Source organism: Eucyclogobius newberryi, unplaced genomic scaffold, assembly GCF_026437365.1.
Source record: "Eucyclogobius newberryi isolate DKJ021-1_F unplaced genomic scaffold, fEucNew1.0.hap1 SCAF_16, whole genome shotgun sequence".
Taxonomy (NCBI): Eukaryota; Metazoa; Chordata; class Actinopteri; order Gobiiformes; family Gobiidae; genus Eucyclogobius; species Eucyclogobius newberryi.
In genome coordinates this window covers 12,984,587-12,990,586 of record NW_027315790.1, presented here as the reverse complement: position 1 = coordinate 12,990,586, position 6,000 = coordinate 12,984,587, and the positions used below count along the sequence as shown (strand labels likewise).

The 6,000-nt window shown below is 40.4% G+C and overlaps 1 protein-coding gene across 1 annotated transcript in view; it reads right to left on the bottom strand.

Moving 5' to 3' along the window:
- Nucleotides 1–6,000, bottom strand: part of adgrb2 (adhesion G protein-coupled receptor B2) — a 269,466-nt gene that overhangs the window by 49,388 nt on the left and 214,078 nt on the right. The window lies entirely within an intron of this gene.

The window sequence follows — 6,000 nt, the reverse complement described above, 5'->3', positions numbered from 1 at the left end:
CTTGGGGATATGTAAAATTAGCATATTTTTTTGCCATTGTCAATGAACAAGTTCCCAAAATATTAACATAAAATAAAATTGAAAATTCCTTCAGCAATATGGTGCAACACAAATAATAATTTAAGCTATAGTAAAGGCAAGCAAAAATAAATAAAACTAGACTTATACTGCAAAACTAGCAATTCATCTATTGTAATAAAATAGATTAACTAAATTAGATTAGAAAAGACAACCTTGAAATAAAGCTTATTTCTGCACGTTATTTAAATTCACCGTCCATTCCTGGCTTGTGTTATTTGAACCCCAACAACATCATTATTATCATATTCTGGTAAACCCCCCAAAAATAATTCAGATCTAGATTTTTGTCAGTATTGCCCAGCCCAACTTGCATAATCTCAAAATAAGTCATATTTATGTTAATGATTGCACCCAATACATTATGATTTGTCCAAAACCTCAAGAAAATCAAACAATATCCTAAACACTAAAGAACAACAAAAATCTAACAACTTATCCAGTTTCAATACAATTTAAAAACTGTACGCTTAAATGTAAATCCATGCCAATAAGTGTAGCGCGTCAACATCCAAGCATTTCTATCCGTCCATAATTTTGAATGCACAAGGGCAAAAGCACCAGACTGTAGCACATAATTAAGTAATTTGGGTCACAGCCTACAGTGCACCTCTGCTTTGCAACTCTCCAGAGGGCCGTGGATGGCTCTGGACCAGACAAATGAAGCCACGTTAAGGGTCTGCCCCCCACTGCGCCACAAATGGGCTTGATGTTTGGCCTTCTCTTAAATTCTCAATCATGCAATTTAGCTCCATTTACCGCCTGCAGGGGCCAGATATTTTTTCATTCCGCCGATTCATCACCAGGCACACTCGTCTCTCAAGGTTTCTCTTACTTGGAGAAAGAACATAGGATTAGGTTTAGATTATGGCATGAGGGGCACTTAAAAATAAAAGGTTAAAAAAAGGAAGGAAAACATGCAGCGAAGATACGTATAGGTACAGATGTTTGACGGATGAGAAGAGTGACAAGAATAACTGAATTTGGGAACCCTTTACGTCACACATAATAACATTTATAAATTGGAATTATCATTTAGAATATATGAAAATGGTGTAAGGGTTTGGATTAGTCTTAGTTTAATATAATCCCATTAGATTTTTCCTAAAAAGCCGGACTGAAACGATCCCCAATTCTAACTGAAGCTGCTTTGGAATACAAACAAATGGCTGGGCTCTTTGTGAAGCTGACGATGTAGTTTTGGCTTCTGGCGTCTGATTTACTCTTTATAGTGTTTAACAAGCTACGCTCAGAGGGAGAGATGATTTCAAATCCCACCTAGATTTTACCGAGGAAATAGAAAGAGGAGTAAAGCTGCTGTAGGGAGATAGTGACTGACAGTATTGAGTATCAGGGTTTTTTTCAGAGATGAAGCCAATATCACAAAAAAAAAAAGAATTGAGAGACTTTCTCTATAAAACATCATGGAAAAAAATGACTTGAAATAAGTAGAATATAGCTTGATTAAAGGCAATAAAGCAAGAAAAATCATTGGAATTATAAGGGGTTTTATGAACAGAAATTGGAAGAATTATAAAGGGAAAAAAACACACACAATTTAAGACCATTGCCTACTTTGAACAACTTTGCAAACCACTATAATTTCACAAACGCTGTAGTTCATGGGCTGGTGCTAGCGGTGAATACTTTATGCTGAGTATTTGCCACACAATCTCTGCACTATCAGAAGAATACTTGCTGTGTGGTCAACAGAGACCAAAACAACCACAGAGCAAATGGAATGTGGGTTAAACAACGACAGAATAACAAAATTATATAAAAAAAAATATAAAACATTGTCGGAATAGAAAGCAATATGAAGTGAATACAAATTAAAATACCCAAGTCTCAGAGGTTCCTTTCAGAGAGTGGTTTCTTTGACCTATCAAAGAAAGCCATTTGTGCAAAGAACATGGTGGAATAGGCCAGAATGTCAAAATGACACACCAATGCGCAAGGGGGAGGAAACATAATCCAAAGTGCCTCATAAGCAAAGAGCGACCCTCTGACAAAGAAGATGATGAGATGTGGAGACGGCCGACTGCTTTTTATGATGACGGTCATAATAAGGTCAGCAGGAACATGTGCGTCTGCATGAGAACGTAACAACAACAACAACAACAACAACAACGTAATACAAAAGAAGGGAGGACATCATAACATTCTATAGGCCAATCATATTCAACACAGATGGGGCAACTGGTGAATATTGTTAATATGCATTTGTGAAGTAGTGAATTACCTAATGAAATCAACGCGGCCTCACATGACTAATTGCAGCTAATTCTATATAGAAAACAAAAAGGGAAAAAAAATCAATAAAACTTCAATTCAAATAATGCATGGCCCTCCAGCTCCTTGTTGTGCCAAATTTGTTACAGTGCATTCATTATGACTATACTTACGTTATGTGCATGTAACAAGATTAACATTTCAGGAAAAAGACCGACATGAATAGTTTACACGGAAATAAATAAACAACGACAACAAGCCAAGTCTCCCTCCCCAACAAGTACCCCCCACATGAAAGATACTGATACACTGACTCCATGTAACTACGAATTGTGTTTGCATGTGTGCTCTGCTCCTCTGCATTCTCTGACCACACTCTCCTGGGCAGCCTGGATACCATGTGATGGAGAAGATAGCTATTTTCAGCACAGGAAGTTTAACCTACTTATCTGCATTCGCCAACGCTCCTCCCCCCTCCCACCAATCCGCCTACCAATTTCTCAGCGAATCCCCACCTGGCGTTTTCGGCTCTCATTGTGTAGCGGGGGGTCTTTGCCTCGGCTGGCGATTGGGATATGATGGGGATTTTCACGAGTGATCTAAGTAATTATGGCTCTTTTAAAAGGATAGCGGCAGAGAACTAAAGCCGCCTTCACAGCGTGCAGGCTCTTTGTGTGTGAATGAAATCGTACAATGCACCATTTAGTCATGTTTTAGTCATATTTTAGCTAAATAAAGTGAGGAAAATGTATCCTAGTCCAAATATTATTGTGGTATTTACACCAAAGGAAACATGAATTATGCAAACCTTTAACTCTCTCATCAGTCAATGTCAGCATAAAACTTTGGGAGATGTATTTTTCTTACTATTGCGCCATGTTCTTTAACAAATCAATAGTGGAAAATATAACACCCCTTTGGCATTTGGCCCACCAGTAGGCAACCCTTGTATACAGATTTATCCATATTCTCATGCGTAAATACATGTTTAGGGCGCCTTAAAGGCTCGCATGTAAGTATATTATGTACAACTTTTCAAATCTATCTACAGAAGGTATGTGTGCTATTGTGCAACCCTAACCCTTAAAACCCTATGCAAATAATCTGCAAATATATGCAGGCTAAACAATTACTGGGGAAGTAAAAATCTACAATCTGAGATGGACTATAGCTTCGACAACATTTAAACTGTCCTATTTAAGAACCTGATAAATTGCAAATTCCAACAACGTTTTTACAGCCTTGTAAAATAACAAATTGCTTAGTAACTTTGAGAATGCTGGGTCCTTAAGTTGGCAGGCATATAAATACTTTCTTATGTGCACAAATAAACAGATGCAGAGGCAGCCACAGTGGAGAATCGCTTTGCAAAAATTGACAGTAATGCCATGCATACAGCTTCCCACTTTGCTGTCATGTGCTAGATAAATATTGCCTATTCAATTTTCCATTTAAATGAACACAGCAAAGGTTGAGCTCAGAGTACAGAGTTGTGATACTGACCGCTTTCTCACTTATTTCAAAGTGTCAGACTTTTGTATTTGCGGGTTATTTCACAGTCTAGCATGAGCCAAACTTAACATAGCTGAATATTTTTATATGTATATGATGCAGAAGTAGTTGTACCATTCCTAAAATGACTGATAAACTTTTAATTCTTAGGCAACCCGTTTATTTGTGTTGACTTTTATGAGTGAAGCCTACACTAATGAGTGCAAAACAAGATTTACAGATCCAAATGAAAACTCTTCTGCTAATCGTAAATTTTAGCAACCCCCATATTTACTTAAAGTCGTCGACATATTTGCATAAGCCAACCTTGTCCAATTGCTTCACCAAAGTCATAGATATTCAGGTGAAATACTGTCTCCTTGTGACTGTGCTGTAAATTAAGTAAAATATGAGCTGCCATCTTGCACTGGCTCAATCATCCCCTCCTGCACTTCTATCAAACATTTTAGACATTAATAGTTGGAATAATAGACTGTGGCGGTGCTCGATTTTGAAGGTGGCGCGTGGGCTGATGACAGGAGAGGAAACACAACTCGATCCATCTGAAGTGAGCCGAATCATTTACCAGTGACGAATGATTTAGCGGCAAAACAGACACATCACATTTTGCGACACACACACACACACACACACACACTCACACACACACACACACACACTCACACACGCACTCACACACACACACACACACACACACTCACACACGCACTCACACACACACACACACACCGTGGAAAAGAATTGGTCGTTGATTAAAAGCCAGAAAAGCCAGGAAAGTATCTCTTTACAAAAGCCTGCCACATTATGTTTCTCCAGCGAGCAAATGCACATGCCTGAAATGGTGAACAGCACATTTACAGTGGACGGCACAGTTACAGTGGAAGGGACATTTACAGTGGGCGGCTCATTTACAGTGGGCGGCACAATTACAGCGGACGGCACAATTACAGCGGACGGCACAATTACAGTTAAGATAAGATAAGATAAGATAATCCTTTATTGTCCCACATGGGGAAATTTCATTGGTGCAACGCAGGTAGATACAGAGGTAGATAGCACAATCACAGTGGGCGGCACATTTACAGTGAACGAAACATTTACAGTGAATGGCACATTTACACTGGGCGGCACATTTACAGTGGGCGGCACATTTACAGTGGGCGGCTCATTTACAGTGTGCGGCACATTTACAGTGGGCGGCTCATTTACACTGGGCGGCACATTTACAGTGGGCGGCACATTTACAGTGGGCGGCTCATTTACAGTGAACGAAACATTTACAGTGAACGAAACATTTACAGTGAATGGCACAATTACAGTGGAGGGCACATTTACACTGGGCGGCACATTTACAGTGGACGGCTCATTTACAGTGGGCGGCTCATTTACAGTGGGCGGCTCATTTACAGTGGACGGCACATTTACAGTGGGCGGCACATTTACAGTGGACGGCACATTTACAGTGGACGGCACATTTACAGTGGACGGTACATTTACAGTGGACGGCACATTTACAGTGAACGAAACATTTACAGTGAATGGCACAATTACAGTGGAGGGCACATTTACACTGGGCGGCACATTTACAGTGGACGGCTCATTTACAGTGGGCGGCTCATTTACAGTGGGCGGCTCATTTACAGTGGGCGGCACATTTACAGTGGACGGCACATTTACAGTGGACGGCACATTTACAGTGGACGGTACATTTACAGTGGACGGCACATTTACAGTGGGCGGCACATTTACAGTGGACGGCACATTTACAGTGGACGGTACATTTACAGTGGACAATACATATGCAGTCGGCAGCACATTTACAGTGGACGGCACATTTACAGTGGACGGCTCATTTACAGTGGGCGGCTCATTTACAGTGGGCGGCACATTTACAGTGGACGGCACATTTACAGTGGACGGTACATATACAGTGGACGGTACATATACAGTGAACAGCACATTTACAGTGGACGGCACATTTACAGTGAACAGCACATTTACAGTGGACGGTACATATACAGTGAACAGCACATTTACAGTGGACGGCACATTTACAGTGGACGGTACATTTACAGTGGGCGGCACATTTACAGTGGACGGTACATTTACAGTGGACGGTACATTTACAGTGGACGGCACATTTACAGTGGACGGCACATTTACAGTGGACGGTACATT